Below are 22,170 nucleotides of genomic sequence, written 5' to 3' on the forward strand. Positions count from 1 at the left end.
AACCAGCGTGTCTGGTGCTTTCAGCTGTGATATGAGAAACACCCGAGACCCTAGAACCTGTCCCTCCACCTCCTGCCCCCCTCACTCAGTTTGTGTTCAAAATATTCTGTTGGTTTATGAGGGCAGGTGAGGGAGACTCCAGCGCTGTTCCTCTCCAGAGCACACGACTCATTACTAAGGTCATGACATGTTTCCTTTGACATGCTCTTTTTTTAAAAAAAAAAAAAAAAAACTGGCCTTGACATTCTCCCCAAGGGCAATGTACAGTTTCCAGGAAATTGGTGCTAATACTCTATAAATAAATAAATGAATGAATAAATAAATAGTTTCTCCTGACAACAAAGTTATAGTGTGATGTGGGTAGTGTATATAGGCACACCACTTTCTTCTACACATGCAGTTTGATTCGTTAATTGAGTGGGCAGACTTTGTCATACCATATGACATATGACCATATGGGTCTGTGGATAAGATTAATAGCAGATTCATCTTCTTTAATATGATCAGAACTGGGAGTGAAAGAAAGAAAATGTAAATAGGGAAAATTTAAGGAAATAAATAAAAATCAAAAGAAGGAAATTAAGGACAAAAGAAAGAATGAAAGGAAAGAAGGGGGACTAATAAATAAATAGAAGGAAACGTATGGAAAGGAAGAAAGAAAGGGGAAAAGGAAATGAATAAAAAGAAATGTCTCGTGGATTCGTACAAATATTCCATGTCCTACAATTTCACATCTCATTAAAATCACCTTACAGCATAGGTCTCCTACACATACACTTATACACTTTCTTTTCTTTCTTTCTTTCTTTCTCTCTCTCTCTCTCTCTCTCTCTCTCTCTCTCTCTCGCCGTGGGCCGGTGTTAAAGTGAGCGGAGTGGTAGTGGTGGGGGTGGTCTGCAGGTAGGTCACGGGGTCGTGGAGTGCAGTCGTCCGGAGCTAGTGCAGCGCTGAGCGCGCTGTGTTCGCCTATTGGTCAGCGCTCACGCGCTCTTGTTAGAAAAGGGGCCGGCCCAAGCCCCGCGAGCTTCACAGAGGGAGTGTGTGTGGAGTGACAGAGAGGACGGAGCAGCTGACAACTCCGGCTCCGAAGCACAGCTTGAAACCTTCACACAGCCATCTTAAAGAGCGGACACCTTCTCCGCCGCTCGGCTGAGGTTCGGCTCGGCTCGGATTTTGCACACGGCACGAACCTCGAGACAGACCTCAGCAGCGGGAAGCGGCGCCTCGAAGCCCAGAGCCCGGGCAAAGTTAGAAACTGTCTTCGAGTCAAAACACAACTGCCAAGAAGACAAAGAATATGGCGTGGGTCAGTCGACCAGAAACGGGCATTTTTCTCGCCGCTTCAGGCCACCAGGCGAGCCGGAGCTTCAGCCAAACGGCAGAGGAAACTCCGAGCGGCGGTGGGAAAGTTAGCAGAAAGTTGACTCTGCAGTAGTCTGAGGAATGCGACTCTACTCCGGCAAACTCCGGTGAGTTCTGTCTCGACTGTTGGTGGAAGACCCGGCACTTGTTTTTCTCAAAGTTAAAAGGAGTTAAAGATTTCGAAAAAGCCACCGTCGGCCCTGAGAAAACAGCCGAAAAACCAACCGAGTTCTCGGTGGTGTCCAGGAAATGACCCCGTTAGCGCGGTAACCGACAGCTGTACAGTCGGTGTAACTGTAGCACACACATTACCTGTGTTTTCACTAGAGTACTACCTCGAATGCCCACCGATATTTAAAGGCTTGTTCTGATATTAAACCCTGTGTAAACTGAAGAAGCGAGGCCGGGTGTACATTATTGCTGTGGGTTGAAGTTCTGTTTTGTGGCTTGAGCTATATCTTCGTCTCTGAGGTAAAGGAAGTCAGAAGTGTGTAGGCCCACAGATGCTCTGCAGTTGCAAGATGAGCATTATCTCTCAGCCTTGTATTTCTTCTCACCACAAGTTTTTTTCCTTTTTAGCCTTGCTTCGACTTACTATAGATTCCATACAGCAACCATGAAAAACATTAATGTGATAGAAACTTCGTATTTGATATAGATAGGAAAGTAATATAGACGTGAGTCCCGTACTGCGTACCCAACTGAAATAACGGTTATTTTAAATGTTCCTCAGTGAAAACGGTTGTCCTGCATAGAACAATGGGCACTATATCTGAATGAATGAATCCTTCTCAACATGGTGAAAATGGACAGCTTGTTTACCAAGTGTAAGATAATTATACAGAATTAAAATAGTCATGTTTATGGCATAAATTAAATTTCATTGTACCATATTAATAATACCATAGTGATAACAATACCATTGTTCTTCTATCATTTATTAAAACAAAAGTAAGTATCAAGTCTCTGAGTAAAAGACTGGCTTCATGAGCGTGGACAAAGACAGACTTCCTTTCTCAGGTCAGGAATTAAGGAGTCTAGCCTCTCAAAATTGCTTGCTCTATGTCTTTTCCATTTAATTATGCTACGTAAGTCTAGTTATGGGAGGGAGTTCTCTAAATGAAGCCTTATGTAGCTGTAGTACAGAAAGCTGGGCTGCCTCTTGACTCGGGCTTTTAAAATGGTTCTAAGATAATTTAACATTTTCCTCAATCCTGCTGTGTCTGACACTGCTGTGGGAAGGAGTAGCCAACTGCAGCAATGTCTTTCACTTCACCTCTAAGGGTTAGCTAGTTCTGTTAATCAGTGTACTACTGGTGACACAGATGACTTGCTCTGTTACTGTGCATTTCGTGCCTGGAATCAGTCCTGTGTGTTTAAGTGGAGACTGAAAGCACAAGAGTGTGACCTCTCACAAGGTCAGAGGGCCTCCGCTCATCTGATCTCTGCTTCAGGCGTCTGAGGTTAGAGAGAGAGAGAGAATAAAATGGGTGAATGGATATGAGTTTGTGCATGTGTGTGAGGACGACAGAGAGAATCTGAAAAGACAAATTTTCTATTTGTGCCTGTTATCCATTCACTTGTTCAGAGGTTACTAAGTACATGACTATAGCTGCAGATTAAACGTGGGTAATTGCCACAAAACAGACAAATATATAACCAGCATCCTGTATCCTGTTCTAAGTGAATAGCAGATTAATCAAAGTTCTGAACACATTACAGACAAATGGAAATATGACCCTTTTGTTAACGCTGTTTAATTTTTTTCCTTCCCCCACGACCCCCAAAAAGTTGGCCTCATTGGGCATCTGCCGTCATGAGAAACATGGCTCAAGTTCAATTTAAGGAAGAATGCTTTGAGCGGGCCCTTGATCTGGCCAAGAATGTAAGTGGCATAGTAGTTGGTGTGTGGGTTTTTTATTTATTTATATATATTTTTTTTAATCTGAGAAAACACTCAGACCACAGGAGTGATCTGTGACGCACTCAGTGATGAAGACATGTCAACTCCACACTATTTTTGAGCTTTCAATTTTAAATTACATTCTCAGCCTCCTGTAGTTTGTGCATAGATTTGAAAACTGTAAAAAATTATGCTATAAAGGAAGGAGATAAAGGGAGAGTGGCCAGTGTTAATATTTAGTACTTGGTCTCATTGACCTTGTTGTGACTTTGCTATGGCAAAACTGTGTGTGTAGGGCTTTCACTGTTAAAACACATGGTCAACTTGTCGTCTTATTGATGGGCACAGTGCTTTAAACACACTTTCTCAATGGTTTTGTGTGGTATTCAGATGATAAAGTGGTTTTAGCATGGTATATGAAAGTTAATATTGTAAATTGGAATACATTACCAGCCTGTTCCTTCCTTTGATGGATAGTGGGCCAAAAGAAATCATGAAAAACATGTTGGTTTTCCTGAGATCCCTGCAAGGTTACTCTGTAGTGTCACATTTTAATATGTCTTTCTTACTGCTGACGCCATTGGTATTAGTGTCAGTTAACGGAGTGGACTTGAATGCTGCCAATGAGTGTACTGTATGAGGCAGTGTGTCTCAGGACACCCCCCACCCCACACACACACACACACACACACACACACACACAATTTTTCGCTCTCTCTTTCACCCCCTCCCCCTTCTGCCTTACTGTGTGCTATACGGTTGCCAAGTGCTAAGAATCTGCGGAATGTGGGATTGCAGTGTTCTGATAAAGTTTGCTTTGTTCCCGCCATGACCTGAACGCTGGGAGGGATATGGGACCCTGAGAGTTTCACTCAAGCACGGCTCCAGAGAGTGCGCGCGTACTGTAACACATACACACGTCCCTACCACATACTACAGCCAACAAGCCACAACTCATGTAAGCCTTGATCAGACAACTCTACACAATAGTGATGATTTGCTGAACTGCACACAAAAAGAATACAACTGGATAAAATTCAGTCAGCCGTGCTGTGGCCTGTATAACACCATTGACAAATTAAGCAGTGGTCTTGGGCATAGATAACTAGAAAATGTAGGAGTTTGGCTCTAATTGTGCCTGAATTTTGTATCAGGGTATAATATTTTTCTATATAGCCACCCTAATATTTAATAATTGGAATTTGTAGCGCAAATGAAGAATGCAGTCCACCGTGCTAATCTGTGCGACTGTGCTATCTGTGACTGTTTCCTCCTTTGCAGGAATTTGAGTAGTTTTTTCTAAAAGCAAAGAGTCGCTAACAAAATAAAAACCTCTAGAAGAACATGAGACAATGCCTCTGTCTCACATTACCATGTTAAAACACACACACATTTCCCTGCCAGGCACATATAGCTTTAGAGTGAGAGCTGCTGCTTGGAGTGAGAGTGAGAAGACGACAAAATGAAAGCCAGAGAAAGACTAGGTGCTTGGTGTCCACTCCGTCCTCCCTGATGACCTTATAGAAGTCAGAGTCACATTAGGATGGGGCTGACTCCAGCAGAGTGGGCATAGGGAGGACAAAGGCAGAGCTGAAAAACAGCAAGCTAAGCCCTTGGAGCACAAGGCCCATAACAGACCAGTTTAGAGGGTAAACAAGGGGATGGATTTTTTTGTGATTGTGACTCAGAATTACATTGCAGGGAGTTAGCACACAACAGGTTGTGTTTTGTTTGTGTGTGTGTGTGTGTGTGTGAAGGAGAAGTCTCTGGTCTGCTGGGACACTTTGCGTGTGAAGCTTCATCAGATTTGCCCTCTGTGGGAGTGTCATGGCAAAACAAGCGGCTTCCACTGACTCTCCTCTGGTGTTTTCAGTGTAAATACCGCATTTCTGCATCCCATGGCAACTGGCCCTCATAGTGAGCAATGGAAAAACCACACTAAATTCACAGGTGGGATACATTCAGCCACAAGAACAGTCCATAGAACTTTTGGTTCTCCAAGTAGTAGCAGTATGTCTGTATTTTACTTTGTCAGGATAAACACGTAGATTAGTTACAGCATGATTTAAGACTAGTGTGTAATAGTGCAGGCGTACTGTTTGAACTGATGTTCAGTGATTTATTAGTCTCCATTGCTTTCTGGCTGCAGTAGCCTCTTTGCTCCGGTACAAGCCTAAAGAGCAAACACGTCTTATCTGATTGAACACTTTTGGAGTAAGAAGTAGTTTAATGCAGATTTTTCCTGCTGAACAGAATATTTCACCGCATCCTCACAGACCCATGTAATAGTATACACAAGATTTTAGCAATGAAAGGCCGTAAAGATATTGACCACGTCTTTAATACTGATTGATCGGGTGGAGTCTTTATATTCATTTTGAAGAGTCCCAAAAACTAATTTAATAACTCAATGTCTAGGAGTTGAGGCTAATATCATAAATATCTATTTAAAAAAATGAAGTTATTGTAGAAGCCAAATTAGGCACTGCAACTTTAAGATGTGTATCCTTAACCTGCAGACGATCTTCCTCCTGTTTCAGTCTTGATCGAGGGTGACGTGTCATGTCTCTACTGTGTAATTATTTTGAAGTTACGCTCTTAAAAATGAAGGGGTTCTTGAAGAGAAGAAATTGAATGATCACTTTGGGTTCCCTACAGAGTCACAGCCCCGTGTGTGTGTGTTCACTGCTAAAGATGGGTTAAATGTGTAAGACGTGTTTCATTGTATGTTGTACAATGACAAATAATTGCACTTTTACAATATAAAGTAGGTGGTTCTTTCTTAAAGTATGATTTGCTGGTGTAGGAATATTTGAAGATATGTACCAATGTAAGGTAATTTGCTTATTTTAGTTGACCTTCATTTTTTTGTGTGTGTATTGTATACATTTATCTGCATTTAGAGTTAGTGTGTCAGTTTTACCCCAGGAGTCTCAGGTAGCGGTGTCGTCTGGGCTGCACAGTGGTGACGACAGTGGAATGACCATGAGTTGCTGGCAGTAGGGGCTACTGTAAACATCCTTGACTGGAAGCTGGTGCTTAAGATGGAGCTTTCAGTCGGATGTTTGCAGCAGCCAACTGCCATTACCCCTTCTGAAATCAGATGAAAATGTTACTCAGAATACTTTAAAATGGTTTTAAAAAAATACTAATGTGTATATATATAAGAATAACCATCTTTAAAATCTGAAATAAAAACTCCATTTTTAGATACAATATTATTCCTAACAAACTGAAACGTGACCTGAGTAAATCTATACCCAAGCACACACATCACATTTGTTTTTGTAGTATAGAGTGTGAAGCATTGAAGTAGAATTGCAGCTGATTTTCAAAGCAACCTGGCTTTAGACTTTAGGCTTGGTGGGTTAAACTGAGCCGTGTGGTGTCAGACCAGTTGAAATAGATCTAACACTGGTGCCTTGCATGACTAGGAACGGGCTAATAGAATAAAGCATAGGGGCACTGCAGTGGGCCTTGGCCAGGGCCAGAGTGCTGACTCCAGAGACTGAGCGTCAGCCCTGGAGCAGAGGCCTGCCATTTGTGTCAGATTAACACCTCCAATCATGTAAAACACATTCCAGCCTGGCACCTGTGAAGAGCTTAGGCCCTGATTATTGCTGCTGCCTGGGCTCCCTCTCCTCATCTCACCGTTTCAGAAGCCTGTAGCACACGGCTCAGTACCATGGCCTCCTCTGTTTCCCGCCTCCTGCACAAAGTCTCCCACAGGGAGCACAATGAAACCAACAGAAACACGATACTGGAGCACGGCCTTTGCTCTGTAACAGGACACTTGCTGGTCTTGTTCACACAGCGAATGGTTACACAGGGAGAAAGATTTCACCTACTTTCACTCCCCTTTATTGTGACTGTTTGCATTGAGTAGGTTTACATTTAATATATAAGCTTGTAAAATTGTTGCTGAAAAACAAAGCTGTTTTTGGTAGTACTCTGCTTTTTTGCCTGATTGCCGTTTGAAGGATCCGGTTCTGTGGTTTGATCTTGTTTCATTTTCTCACAAAGCCCATGTAAACCATAGCTTGGCATGTTTGAACGACGTAGCGACTTGATTTTTTATTTATTTATTTTCCTAATTTATAGTTTGGTGATTTATTTTTTGGCTTGGTGAGAAATTTACAGACCATATTTAAATACAAATGATTAATGTTTATTTAGGGAGCACCCACATTCAGCACTCTGGACAGCTCTCACAGGATATGACATTGTAGTCACCCAGTCCCAGGGGTGAGCCAGTCCCCTCAGGGATATTATCTGACTGATAGCTATCACTCTCCTATTGTCTTTCTTCTCACAGCAAGGAGCCTTTTTACTGCTCTGCTAGTTTCTCTCCTTCCATTCCAGTAGTCCTGCCACAAAGGCTTAACTGAGACACAAACAAAAGTTGAAGTGATAAGGAGGAAATGTACAGTGGGAGAACGGCTGGAACATTTGTATAGTTCAGCAAACACAGTTAAAAGCAGTTTAATGATAAGGGTCATATGGGTTGCTGAATAGGACAGAATCTAATGTTTAATATCATTTGATGTTTACAGTGGAAATGCTGCTCTGGATGTCAGGGCTGTGTGGAGATTGGGGGTTACAGTTTCTGATTGTTGGCAAATACTGAGTAAAAGTAAAGTAAACGTACAATTTAATAGCGCAGTTCTGGAATCACTGCTACTTTGCAGTCACGCTGATGTGTAAATAAGGCTAATTCATTATTTGCTACATAGTTTTCTTAGAACAACTACGAAACAAATGATATATTTGATGCCGACTCTGCTACAAAATGCCTGGTGTAATTTATAGTGCACTGTATCTGTACTGGCCAGCCATACGGGTCTTATAGTTCTGATGGACACACAGATAACACTTCATTCCACAAACAAGATGCTTACTACAGAATGATAATAATAGCAATGTCCATATTTATTTGACCATAAATGCACGTTACATGCCGTTTCTGTTTTTCTCTCCACAGTCTCTTATTCACTGTCCATTCTCTCAGGTCCTCTGAACACACAGGAATGCTTTGTTCCACAATTAGACTGTGATCCATCTGTTGCTCTGCATAGTTTTTCCCCATTTCACCCTGTTCAGTAGACAGGACCCCCACAGGACCTGCTCTAGGATTGCACTGTCGCTGTCGTGGTTGTTGCACCCAGTGAAGCAGACAGCAGTGTTGCTGGAGTTTTTTTAAAACCAACCAAAATGATCCAGCCAGCAGAATCCTGTGGGCAGCACTGTCCACTGATGATGACTAGAGGAAGACCAACACAAACTCTGGAGTGACAAATGAGCTACTGTCTCTGACTTTACATCTACAAGGTTGACCAATGAGGTAGGGATGTCTAACAGAGTGGACAATGAGTGGACACAGTGTTTAAAAACTCCAGCAGCACTGCTGTGTCTGATCCACTTATACAGCACAATGCACACGACCACGACATGTCAGTGTCACTGAAGCGCTGAGGGGTGTGTGTGTCTGTGTAATCATTTATTTTTTACCATTACACCATCTCTGTGCTTATAGGGATCCATGTCGGATGACTTTTCCCACGAGAATCACTGAAGACACAGAGAGGAGACAGTGTATCTGAGAGAGAGAGAGAGCGTTCTTGTCCAGTAAGAGGAAACAAGCCTAAAGAATGTGAAAAGCTCCCATTCAGGCGGGTTCACAGGGTCTGGGAGTGGCTACATCCTCAAGGGAGGAGGGGGCTCCTGGATGGAGGCCAGGAGAGCTGTGCAGGCCGATCAGATGACGTAGATCTGTGCAAGCACCCGAAGCCTCTGCCCTCCCCCATCCCCTAAGATATCCAAGCAGCTACAGTGTCCTTTCCCTTTATTTACCCAAACAAATAAAGCCTGTGTGCTATATGCAACCTGTGACTCTCTCGGTCCCCCAAGACTCGGCTCACTCAGCCAGTGGACAGCTTGGTCAAGAATGCAGCTCTATTAATAGAAGGTGCCAATTATCTCAGAGACTAATGACCAGCATGAGCAGATTCCTGAAGGGCATGGAAGTGACGCACTTTAACCCACTTCACTTCCACTTCCTGCTTGATTTACTGTTCCTCTTTCTGCCAAAAGCTTCTATAGTGTACATGCGTATCTATGTGTACACACACACACACACACAACTACAATGTATAATTTACCTTCAAAACAAAATGTAAAAGTGATGTTATATCTTTCTTGATAAGTATATTCTGTTTCTACCTTACCTTAGAGGACTAAAACTGACCTGGACAGTATCCTTTTATTATTCACACTCTTGGTTTAAGCTAAGATTAATTCCTATTTTCCTCTATTATTCGATACGTAGACAGGAAGTACATGTGAATACTGGAAAGCAGGCAGACCAGGGTTCAGGTCCCTAACTGGGTAAGCAGTTATCTGGGCTACACAGCCTTCTGTGATACTGTTGAGATATGTTCGTATCTGTAAGGTTTCAGAGAACATGCACAGAATACTCTGTGCATATCCGTATTCATATTTAATGTTGAGTATAAATGAGCCTTAAAAGTTCTTGTGCAAGATTCCTAACGTTTCAGTTGTCCATGTCAGTAACATGATAAGAATTGTATATGGTTCTGGATGTGATCGTCTGCCAGTGCAGATCTGTGCAACCCCAGGGCCCTGGAGCTGTTTGACAGACTCACTACCTGTTGCCTCTAAATGCAGTAAAATGTAAATTGCCTTCACGTTACCATAGGAAGTCCTGTTGAATGGTCAGTTCAAACAATAAAAAAGGAGTATGGTATAATTATACTCCTTATCTCACCATAAAGATTTGTTACCATGAGAACAATGATGTTAGCTATTCACACATGCCGTCCTGTGTGGGAGTTATGTCAGCGGTGTGGAAATGGCTTACATGAAATACTACATAAACCAGAGCTCATTCTAAAGCTTAGTTTTTAACCCCTTAAAATGACAGGCTTATTACTTTATAAAGCTCATTAATCCATAACTGCAGGGAGATGAGTGCAAACTGCTGGGGTTGTTCTTAGGAGATAGAAGAGTGTAATCAAACTTCTTGCTCCCTTTCAGACCCACGGCCATTAAGGGGCTTGAGGGAAAAATATAAAATCTGTATGAGTCTGGCTATGTAGAACAGGATAAAACAGAGTGGTTCTGATATCACCTTATCTCTTCTCTAAAGGAGTGCTGCTCTCTCGTTTCACTCTGACCATCTCTGCCTCACCCCAGAAGCTGTATTGAGCCTCAGGGAGTGTAAACATCCTACACTCTCAGCTGGAGCCCAGACGGAGGCCGGGAGTGGGGTGTTTGCGCTCTCTGGCTCAAAGATGCCATGGCAGTACCAAGGAAGCTTGAGCAGGACCGTGCAGAACCGCTCTTTTCTTTCCCGGGAAATGTGTGTTGTTATTGAGCGGAGTATGGGTGGTTTGTGACACAGAGGAAATTGAGCTCCATTGTGAAGAATAACTCTGGGACTAGAGGTGAAGCTGGAAGGTCTCTTTGAAGCTTTCTGACCCCGCAGGGTGGGACAGCTCCAAAAGGCCTCCAAGCGCTCCCACCCAGACTATGCTGTTGTCACGGCGACGAACTGGCCCGAGAGGAAATGGCTATTTATACCCTCTAGAGCACAGAAAGAGGCACCCTTCCGATGGGCGGCTCTCCACTCACTTCCTTCTGTGTGTGCTGGGTTTGGGGCTTCTCAGGGGTGACCTTTCTCAAACCAACAGCTAATCAAAGGTTCAGTTAAAAATGAAATGTACATTGTCTGATACAACACCCTGTTGTGTGCAGTTTTAAAGCAAAGACATGTTTAAAGCAAGAGTGGAATAATTAGCTATGCACATGGCACAGTAATAAAGATTGGCTGCCAACTTCCATTACTAGCTCCATTTGCCTCATAGCTCTAGTGCCAAATTAAAGAAGAAAACCTCAGGAATGAGATGTCATATGGTTGATTACCTAAGCTTGGAGTCGCCTGATCATCGGTTTGTGTGTTATGTACCTGTTAGTTGTGTAGTACCTCTCCATATTGTTTTTACAGTTTGTTTCTAGACAGTGAAAACAAACCGGGCACACACCAGCACCACCAAGGGCTCACTGTCCATCTCTGTGTTCTGTACAGGCTGTTGATTGGCTTCCTTTCCTTATCTCTCCCCCAGTGGCAGTCAGGATGCATGTCTGGCTATTTTCTGGAACCCACCCTCTCCCACTGCAATTATCTCTGTCCACATTTATCCAGTGATGTCATTACTCCTACAACACTTGAGCTGCTCCATAGTCATCAGGCTGTATTGAGAACTGTTTACAGGGTTGCTTATAACAACCAAATTAAAAATTAATTAATCCTTGTGGCAATGAATTTCAATCAAAATAAAAAATAAAATCCATCCAGAAGTACTCTGATCACCTGAAGACTTCGGTTTCTACGGCTTGTCGTTCCATATGCATTAGTTTCCATACGTACATGTGATTTTTGGTATATAACCTTTTTTGAAAGTTTTGCTTTGGATCAACAGAGTGGAGACATATAGGACATTTTGTTCAGATGTACGGGACAGACACTTCACAGCCTGAAGAAAAATTCTCTTGCTCACAAGAGGGCAGCAGAGCTCTGTTGGCTGTTAGACCAGACAAACAGGACAGTCCTGATACAGCCAAAAGGGGCCGAGGATCTCTACAAGACTGAAGGAAGATGATAGATATTTGTTATTCTGTGGTAGATGATTCACAAGGTTTAGGTTTTTATATATATATTTATATTTTTTTTTGACAGTGTCTGTTCTACGCAGTTGAACTGTTATGGAAAACTGAAGCGATGATTACTCTAGAAGCTGGAGAGGAATGCATGGTGATGTCACAGCTGGAAGAAGAAATAAAGGTGAAATTCTATGTGTCAAAAAGTAGACAAAGTAATCTTCCAGTGGTCATCAACTCTTTAAAATAATTTTTTTTAGTATCCGCTATTGAGGTTTGTGAACAACAATAAAGTGTGATATACACCCAATGCAATAAATGGCAGCATGTGTGCCTTATTTTGCAAATGAGGCCCCACCGGATGTCTCTGTGGAGCAGTGCATGACAGATTAAATAATAATAAAATATATAAATGCCCAATACATTTGAAATATTTTTCTGTTCCTGCTGTGTTCAGTACTTCTAGCAGCCTTCATTGATGGGGCTGACGCTCCTCAGCCTCTTTATCCTAGTGAGCAGTGTGCTTTCAGTACTGAGCACTAGGGCACAATCACACAGGCCACATTGTGTGAACATTGTTAATGGTGTAGTGGTTGATATGCAGTTAATCATATGATGAACACAGTCACACAGAGCTCTGAGGCTCTACACAGGTCACTGGTTCATCCAATGTTATTAAATTATGTAAAGCTTCTGTTTCATTCACGTTCTTTCATTTCCTCCTTAAAGCTGTATCAACTCTTCAACTGGGATTCAATTTGGATGCGGCCCAGACAGAGTTAACTCTGAGATCCACCAGGTTTTTCATACAAGAGACACAGCAGAACCCAAGTGAGTATCTACAGTATTTGTAGGAGAGTTACAAGCCCTTTCAAAGCCAAACGTTTGTAGATATTAAAATAATTATAATAGATATGAGAGCATTCCAAACTCCAGGCCATATGTCTGCACAGCTCTGTTCAGAATGGTCAATGTTGTGCTATGTGTAGTAGTTGACACTGAGAATATCAACAAACTGGACTTGAGGTCAGGGTGCAAACAGTGCACATGACTACATTTTGCAATACAGGGTTTTGCAAGTTTACTTTAATATTTTTATATTACATGAACGCTGTGGCTTAGTGTTATAGATGCTGCATTATGGGTCATGTGTTCATAATATAACTGTTGTTTCCATGTTGTTAATAAACTGCCTGTTTTGAAACTGTTGGTTCTGTGTTAATTCTACAGCTGCTGTCGGTCAATAACAGTGTAGTAGAGAATGAGGCAGACCAAAATTAGCTAATGTAACAGCTGTGCTGAGCTGAGTTTCGGGGGATGTCCACACTCTCATCTGAAAGGAACCGAAACCTTTCCGTCTGCTCTGAGAGCTGTACATTTTCGACTGTGACAGTAAAACATAGGTTTGGGTACAGTATGTTTAGAACATTGTATATTAGCACGAGTTTTTCTGTTATGGTAACAAGTCATACATTCCCGTAGACGATGTTGCAATATATCCACTTGTGTCACGTTGTGGTGTTTGCAACCACATCATAAATACTGTGGCGGTGTTAGTGGTCTAATGCCATCAACCTGGAAACTCTCACATGTATATTTCAACAGAAGAGAGCCAGTCATTACTGGCAGTGATTTCTCCATATACCTACAGTTTGTGTTACTCTTTAAATGCTTATACTGCTTTATAAAATGATTATTCCCTCAGTGAAGATCCATGAACACTCATCCTTGTCCATTGTTAAAAATCTGTATTACACAGCCATCTCTAGGCTCTCAACCTTGTGGCATTATGCTGTACATCTTGTATTGTTAAAAAGCAAACACCACTGTTCCATAATAGACGAGCTTCACTTTTCTTTAAAAAACCTTGGAATTGTAACGTTTCAGTCGCAACGTGAACTGGACACAGCACGAAGAATTTACGTGTACATTTATTAGTGAGACGGCAAAGGAAAATATATCAGAACATTGCTGTATTGAGTAGTAAACAGACACAAAGCATATAAATATATACATTTTTATGTGAAATTGAGTGTTAAATCACAAGAACCTGTTACATTACAAAACATAATAAAAGCTGTAAGGAGTATAAGCCAGAGTTATTTAAACTTTCCCTTTAGGTGCCCCCCATTGGCAGCTCTTTGAGAACCCCTTGAACTCAAACTTGGAAACTATAATAACATTTCTAAGGGTAAAAACACAATTTAAAAGCAGCATCTGAAAATTGGCGCTTCCTCTGTTCCTCATTTTTTTTTCTGCACAAATGAACGAAACACATGCTCCTGCTCTTAGGGACGCTCTCTCCTCGTCCAGATGCAGCCTAAATTTTATGATGATTCACTTCTCGTGACAGTTTTGTTTGATTATTTTTAATAATGTGAAATAAACCAGTGTTGTGAAATTAGATTGGACACATCTTTTCATATTTTTCACAATGTCACAACTCTCCAACACCCTCCCCATTGGAATTCCATTGTGCCTTATTTGGGTGGGGTTTGTATACCTCTGCTGTAAGGAACGCTGGGAAGCACTACGCCATCACTACACTCAATATGATGTAAATGTTCTCAAGTCCCTCACACTAAAGAGAACCTGTCTTGGTTGTCCCTCTCAGCAGTACAGGAAATGGAGGTTCTGTGAAAGAAACTACAGCCCTTGGAACCCTGCATAAGGTGGGCTCTGACAGGTCAAAGGTCACTCTCGGGCCACACGGCTGTGCTACCAGTCTGTAGCCCCCAATTCAGTTTCATAGTCCTTTACTCGGACTATAAATAGTGCTGTCAACATCAAGGGCATGCTCTCACACTTACTGCAGAGAATGTACACAGCCTTCATCATGATCAGGCATAACAAGTGCATGCGTGTCATTTCCTGTGGCAGGCGAGGCTACAGTCAGCCCTTTAGCCCTTTCACGATACATGAAGCCTCCATTGATATTTTTCTCCTCATTCATTCTCAGTGGTTCATGTTCAGGCGCAAGTCTCATATTAAATAAAGCTTTCAAGCTTAAAGTATGATAAATAAGTGTGTTTTTCAGACTTATTTGTCTTACACACACTGTATACAGTCAACAGCTGTGTGAAGTGGCGGGTGTGTGCAGCTCTGTTGAAGGCAGAGTTTGTTTGGTTTTTTTTTTTGCCATAGTTTTGCTGAAGAAAGTTCAGCTCCATCCAGAGCTTTCCAGGTGGAACATTGTGACTGAATACTCCTCAGTAACCATTCTGTTACTCAGTTTTTATTGAATTTCCCTTTGCACATGCTCTTTTTATAATAATAGGGATGTAAAACCATTGTTTATTTTGGCTGCTTTGACTGTAAATGAAGTAAATGAATGGCTTATGCGTGTATATACATCCTCCTATTTCTACAGATCCATTCAGCATGAAATGTTTATGTGGCAAGCTGTTTTCCTACTAGGAAAGAAGATGCTGGAGGCAGGAGCGGTTTTCCCTTCTGGCTCTTGATTTACACACAAACATATTACACTCAAAATAAACAGCCTTTCAACTCCCTTCTCTTACCTCTGTTTTATCTCTGTCAGCCTTTGGACGTATCAGTGCACTTTCTTAAGGTGTTTATCAATAAAAGGGCACCGACAGGAACTCAAGGTCAAAACGGCAAGGAGAGTCATATGGCCACAGCCCCACATCTGTGCACTGCTCAGAGCTTGGCCTGAGGTGTGGCTTTAGTGAGCTCCCTCCATCCGGTCTCCAGGAACTCGGGTCAGAGTTTACAAAACAAAACAGCAGCTGATGCTTTCAAATGGGGGAGTTATAAGCCTTTGATATTGTGGATGTTACTGTTAAACTGCACAGTAGCATGTATTTTGAATATAATCACAATTATTCTATGCTAAAAAAAGAAAAAAGCTGATGTGTTTGATATGCCATTGAGAGGTAGCTGACCATGTGTTTCCTACAGCGATCACTAACACACTGCCTCTCATTCCAGCACATGAACAAACATTAATCACCCTCTAATCTCTCCCTTGAGCTCAGTAAAAGCCTCACTCCAAATGTCTCCTTCACCAGTGAAAAACAAGCAGCACCTTTTCCCTTATCAAGCATCAGGGTGCGGGAGCTCTGAGTGTACAGTGGAAATTAGGCTCGCTTTCTCCATCTTCTCCAAACACGCCCTGGAACATTCCTCTCTTACCTTGTGACTGGCAGGCCACAACCCTCGGCTAACAGATGGCTGCAGTGTTTGAACTGCTTCTCACTGAGCAGAGGTTGTGTGTGTCAGAGTGAGACAGATGAAAGCGAGGGAAAGAGGGATCACTTCTCCGTCTTCTAAAAGATTGGAATAATTGTCAGGAGGGTTTCCACTGACTGACAGGCCCTGAGGTCAGCCCAGTAGACCCTGACTCTTTCAAACCCTGCTGCTCTGCTGCACAGACTGTAGAGCTCAGGTCAACTTCTACACCTTCCACATCTCTCTGCTAGAATGAAGAGTGGGAGACGTGCAGTATGTGTGTGAGAATATAGTGCCTACACGAACAAAGGTTCAGACAAAATGCTGCTGTTTATGGCCATGCAAACACTTTTGTCCAGTAGAGTGTTGGAACTCAGGTTTATTAAAGATTAATGTCAACAGTGTGGTGATAAAACATGCAGTTTGTATCATACCACACTTGCACTAATTGTTAGCTAGAGCTATAATCAAGACCACCTTCAATTCCAATCATGACTAAACCAACATCCATCCGTTTATTGACACCAAACCTTGATTAGTCTGTAATAATTTAGTATCTGGACTCAATCAAAACTAGAGATATGGCGAAAGCAATGGCAGAGATGGAGATCAAGGTCAAGTAATACCACCCCACTCATGAATATGACTAGATGATCAACTGCTTGTGGTCCAGGGGCGATCTGAGTAAACTGGGCTCTGAGGTATTAGAACTCAGAACTGAAGTGAACACAAAAGCATCAAATACAACAGAATTAAACTGACCTTAATGTACAGCTTTGTGGTTTTTGTACAAAAATGCCTCAAGGGTTATGTTGAGGAGAAGGATATAAAACCTCAAATAAGACTTTAAATAAGGCAGAGTAGTGTCGCAGTCACACAGCTCCAGGGACCTGGAGGTTGTGGGTTTGATTCCCGCTCCAGGTGACTGTCTGTGAGGAGTTGGTGTGTTCTCCCTGTGTCTGCGTGGGTTTCCTCCGGGGGCTCCGGTTTCCTACCCACAGTCCAAAAACACACGTTGATAGGTGGATTAGCGACTCAAAAGTGTCCGTAGGTGTGAGTGTGTGAGTGAATGTGTGTGTGTCTGTGTTGCCCTGTGAAGGACTGGCGCCCCCTCCAGGGTGTATTCCCACCTTGCGTCCAATGATTCCAGGTAGGCTCTGGACCCACCACGACCCTGAGTTGGATAAGCGGTTACAGATAATGAATGAATGAGATAAGACAGAGTGGTGTGAGTGCCCTGTGATGGACTGGTGCCTCACCCATGGATGATGTGATGCTGCCTGTGATCTCCACCACAACCTCCAGCCCCAAAAAGACTCCCAACCCTTCCATCCCTATAGATTTTCTTTTTCCTCCTGTAAACTCTGTTGATATGTTTCTTTGTCCAGAATGTCTCCATTAATACGAACAAATACTGCAAATTTGCATATAGCAGAGTACATGTTTTTAACTGTGAGAGGGTGTACTACAAGTCTCTGAGGCGGCTAATTAAAAGAGACCATGGCATAGTGGGACGTGTACACAACACACACACACAGACGTGCAGTGTCTCAGTGAGTCACAGGGAGTCTGAGTATCCGATGTGCATCCAGAGACAGTTAGTACACAAGGCCGCCGCCTCATTCTGTCACTCTCAATCAGAACAGCACCATCCAGGCTTCCCCACAGCTTACTTTACTGCTTAACACACTGCGCACGCGCACACACACAGCTGGAGCACTGCACTTTACCTAATGCACTCAACCAAGTGCTTTGCTGACTGTGCTTACTGTAGCAAACTGTACTTCCCTCGCAGATATGAGTCCTGTCACAAACACACTGTGTACAGTAGAGAAGTCACATTCAGAGTGAAGGCTGTATTAAGACTCCCTCCAAATTTATACAGGCACTCTGCACTACTCTTACACTGTTCTTTACTTACAGTATAATTACTAAGGAAACGTGGAGCCAATCACACTGGGGCCCATGACACAGAAGGTTTCAAAGGTTTTTCTTTGGACACAACTCAAGGAGGATCACAGGCCTTTACTGACAATATGCTCCAAGGCCTTTCACAGACTCTAGGTAATATTTTTACCTTAACATTACAGCTTCAAAATCATTGTGGTGCTCCACTGAGCTGTATTAAGGAGAATAGAGTCTCTGTCCTTTCTACTCTGGACTCAGCACTGCAGAAATCGTACTATGTAACTGTTGGTGAAGGGTAGGAAACAACCCCTACTTCCCTCACCCTCCCCATTCATTTAAGGATAGTGCTGTAAATGTGAAGTACACTTTGCAACTGTAGGGGGAGCCTATGAGCCAAAAATACATATCTTACTTAGTATTTCTTTAAATGTTCTTTAAATATTTAGCAAAATGCATCTGAAGTGTTGAAATGGTAAGTGGATATTTTTAAAGCTAACTTGGTCCAACTGAATAACTAGAAGCCCCTTATAGAGATCTCAATAATATGATTCTGTGTCTTGCATAGTGATGTAGTGCTGTACTGGACATAGAAAGAGCACATTGCTACACTGGAGGGATTTCCATGTTCCCACAGATCTTACATGTGGCAGGAAGCCAGTTTCCATTGTGTTGGCTCTTTAATGGTTAGAGCCCTGACCAGCACTTTGGTGAACATTGTCCCAGAGCTAACTCTCAGCCACACACTGTAGTAGGTGACTACGGGGGCCTTAACCTTGATGGAAAATACCACAAAAGGGGGGAAATGGGCACAAACACAATGAATAGAACACACATATAGCACAATGCACCCAAATAGACATTAGCAACAACTGTAAAAACATTAAGCTCCAAAAATAACATGGAAGCCATCATCCCACCCACTGTTCTGTTACCTTACCTTTTGTCCTGCACACAGATGGATACATTACATCAAAAGCTGGGGTAAGAGTATCGATGCATTCCCTTAATGTAACTGGTTTGTAAACAGGAGCGAGTTAGTCGTCCAGCCACAGCCCCACACTAATGCTGCCTGCATTAGAGCATGTAGCACCACAGCTCCGTGGTGAATACCTCATGAGACGGAGGAGCAGAGCAGAGGCAGGTGTTTGTGACAGAATTCTCCAGCTGTGTTTCTGACAGGTGATGGGCGCACACCTAACACAGGTGTGAAAAAGACAGGAGACGGAAGAGAAACAGTCAAACAGTGACAGAATGACTGGCATTGATAACGCTCCCACCGATACCAGCACTCTCTCACCCACTGTGGATACGGCTACCTGGAGACGCCATATGGACACCCATCCTCGACTGCTTCTACAGCTCTCCAGTCTAAACTACTGCTGCTCACACTGACAACTACCACATGCTATTCTAGTGAACATCTAAGCACTTCTTCGTACTCTTGGTAACTTATAATGCAGCATCCTAATGTTGTTGTTGTTGTTGCTATTATTACTATTATGTCCTAATTTGCATATAAGGGCGGCACAGTGGCGCAGCAGGTAGAATCACTGGGTGCAAGGCAGTAGCACACCCTGGAGGGGGCGCCAGTCTTTCGCAGGGTGACACACACTCACACAGTCACTCACACACTCAGCCACACACTTTTGAGTCACCAATCCACCTACCAACGTGTGTTTTTGGACCGCGGAAGGAAACTGGAGCACCCGGAGGAAACCCACGCTGACACAGGAAGAACACACCAAACTCCTCACAGAAGCACAAGAACATCTAAAGTTAAAACATCTTCATTTACACTATCACACATTTAAATGTTGTATTTGTTTTCACATACAGTACTCGCAAAATGTGAAAAAACAGCCTTAGTTGATTAATTCAATTATTAATAAAGCAGAGGAGGCATCAGTCCTTTGCAGGGCGAAACACACTCACACATTCACTCACACCTAGGGACACTTATGAGTAGCCAATCCACCTATCAACGTGTGTTTTTATTTGGACCATGGGAGGAAACCGGAGCACCTGGAGGAAACCCACACGGACACGGGGAGAACACACCAAACTCCTCACCGACCATCACCCGGAGCGGGACTTGAACCCACAACCTCCAGGTCCCTGGAGCCGTGTGACTGTGACACTGCTGCTCTCACCTATATATAATTTTAAATACATTAGAAAACAGATTTTTATCTAAAAGCACATCCACATTTCCAGTCTGTAATGCTCATGACAGAACATTATTATACCATCACACTCCATAATGAGAAAATATTATGTGCTCTGGGATTTTGCTCTAAAGGCACAGCACAATGTGTTAGAGTCTGAGCTGGAGGAACCATTCCCTTACTTTCAACTAACACATGGTTGTCACCTTTCTTCAAAGAAAAGAAAAATGAGGCCCAGGTTTTCATTCCAAGCAAGTGGCAGCACACATGACTCTACTTCAGTCTGCTAGTCTCAGTTTTCAAACAATTGATCATGTGTGTTTCTGCAATGTTGGAATAAAAACCTGCAGCCACACTTATTGATATGATTGGACTCCAGTTGTGATGAACTGGTGCCCTGTGCAGGCTGTGTTCCCGCCTGGCACCCGCTGATTTTGGGCGGGTTCTGGACCCACGGTGACCCTGATCAGGATGAAGAATTTACACCCTGGACCGCAAACAGTTTATTGCCAATATAGAACTTTTCCATCAGGTGAAAGAATACAATTCTACTTCAACAGGACATAACCATTTAAAAGATTTATTCCAAATAAATCAGAACTTTGTAACTGTCTATTCCTCTATGAACTGCTTACACTATGTAATAAAATGGACTTTAAATATGACATACCCCTTTTCCCACAAGTTTACTCTAGGGTCTTAGTAAAACACTTGTGACATGCTTTGGTTAAAATACCACAAAGATCAAACAAAACAGCACTTTCCAGACACTCTAAACAGCCCTGCTAGGAACTGGTTCCTTGACCAGTTGAGGATGAGCCTGTTTACTCCAAACCCCAGGTGCACAGCAGTGAGGTGCGGTGCAGAAACTCTGATTGAGTCCTTTGCAGTCTGTCGTCATATTTATGTCATGTTTTATGTTTAACGTTGTCTTTGTTCTCTCACATGAATACATATTGTAGAGATTCAGACAAGGAGGTGGGACAATTTTGAAGTGCTGCCATTAAAATACAGAATCATTCATTCATTCATTATCTGTAAGTGCTTATCCAGTTCAGGGTCGCGGTGGGTCCAGAGCCTACCTGGAATCATTGGGCGCAAGGCAGGAATACACCCTGGAGGGGGCGCCAGTCCTTCACAAGGAGGCACACACACATTCACTCACACACTCACACATACGGACACTTTTTGAGTCGCCAATCCACCTACCAACGTGTGTTTTTGGACTGTGGGAGGAAACCGGAGTAAACCCACGCAGACACGGGGAGAACACACCAACTCCTCACAGACAGTCACCCGGAGCGGGAATCGAACCTACAACCTCCTAAATTACCTAAATTACTCATTTAATCGTAAAAAATAAATGTTGTATTTCACAGGTTGTGTGATGGTATGCACTCCAGGTCCCCAAACAATACACTGGAAAATGTTTTTTATTCTTCTTATTATTTATTTTTGATATAAATATTATAAAATGTTAATCTACACACTCCTCATTCTGTTAGTCATGTGACTGTTATGGGTGTTGCCCTTACAGTGAACTCTTAAGTTCTGTGCCTAATGTGTAAATATATTAAATATTAACAGTAAGTGGCTAAAAACACAAGCACATCATAGCTTCACATGCCGGTGTGTGTGAAACCAGGGCAGCTGCCATTTATATAACCATTGAAACACATACAAACACCTCACCTCCAATTAAAACACTAATATCAGTTTCCTGAAAGACCTGCATTTTATTACAGCAGAAGACCATAAAAAGATCCCTCTGTTGGCCCCAAACACATCTTAGTGTATCCCATACAAAACATTATAAAGCACCATACATACCATTCACATAACTGACATGAGACAATAAGAAAATAACCAAGAATGCCTGCATTGTGTTGAATGTGTACAGTGTACAGCTCCCTAATGCAAGTCTTTTAGAAACTCCAGCAGTGCAGAGGGAGGCAGGAAACAGAT

At 42.6% G+C, this 22,170-nt stretch overlaps 1 long non-coding RNA gene across 1 annotated transcript; it reads left to right on the forward strand.

Annotated features, from left to right (window-relative positions):
- Nucleotides 1-901: 901 nt before the first annotated feature.
- On the forward strand, nucleotides 902-15,352 carry LOC136706101 (uncharacterized). Its single transcript, XR_010804112.1, has 3 exons — nucleotides 902-1,469; nucleotides 12,021-12,125; nucleotides 12,671-15,352. It is a non-coding gene; the product is annotated as an uncharacterized lncRNA (long non-coding RNA).
- The last annotated feature ends 6,818 nt before the right edge of the window (nucleotides 15,353-22,170 follow it).

The sequence above is a fragment of the Hoplias malabaricus genome, chromosome 8 (assembly GCF_029633855.1).
Source record: "Hoplias malabaricus isolate fHopMal1 chromosome 8, fHopMal1.hap1, whole genome shotgun sequence".
In the NCBI taxonomy this organism is placed as follows: Eukaryota; Metazoa; Chordata; class Actinopteri; order Characiformes; family Erythrinidae; genus Hoplias; species Hoplias malabaricus.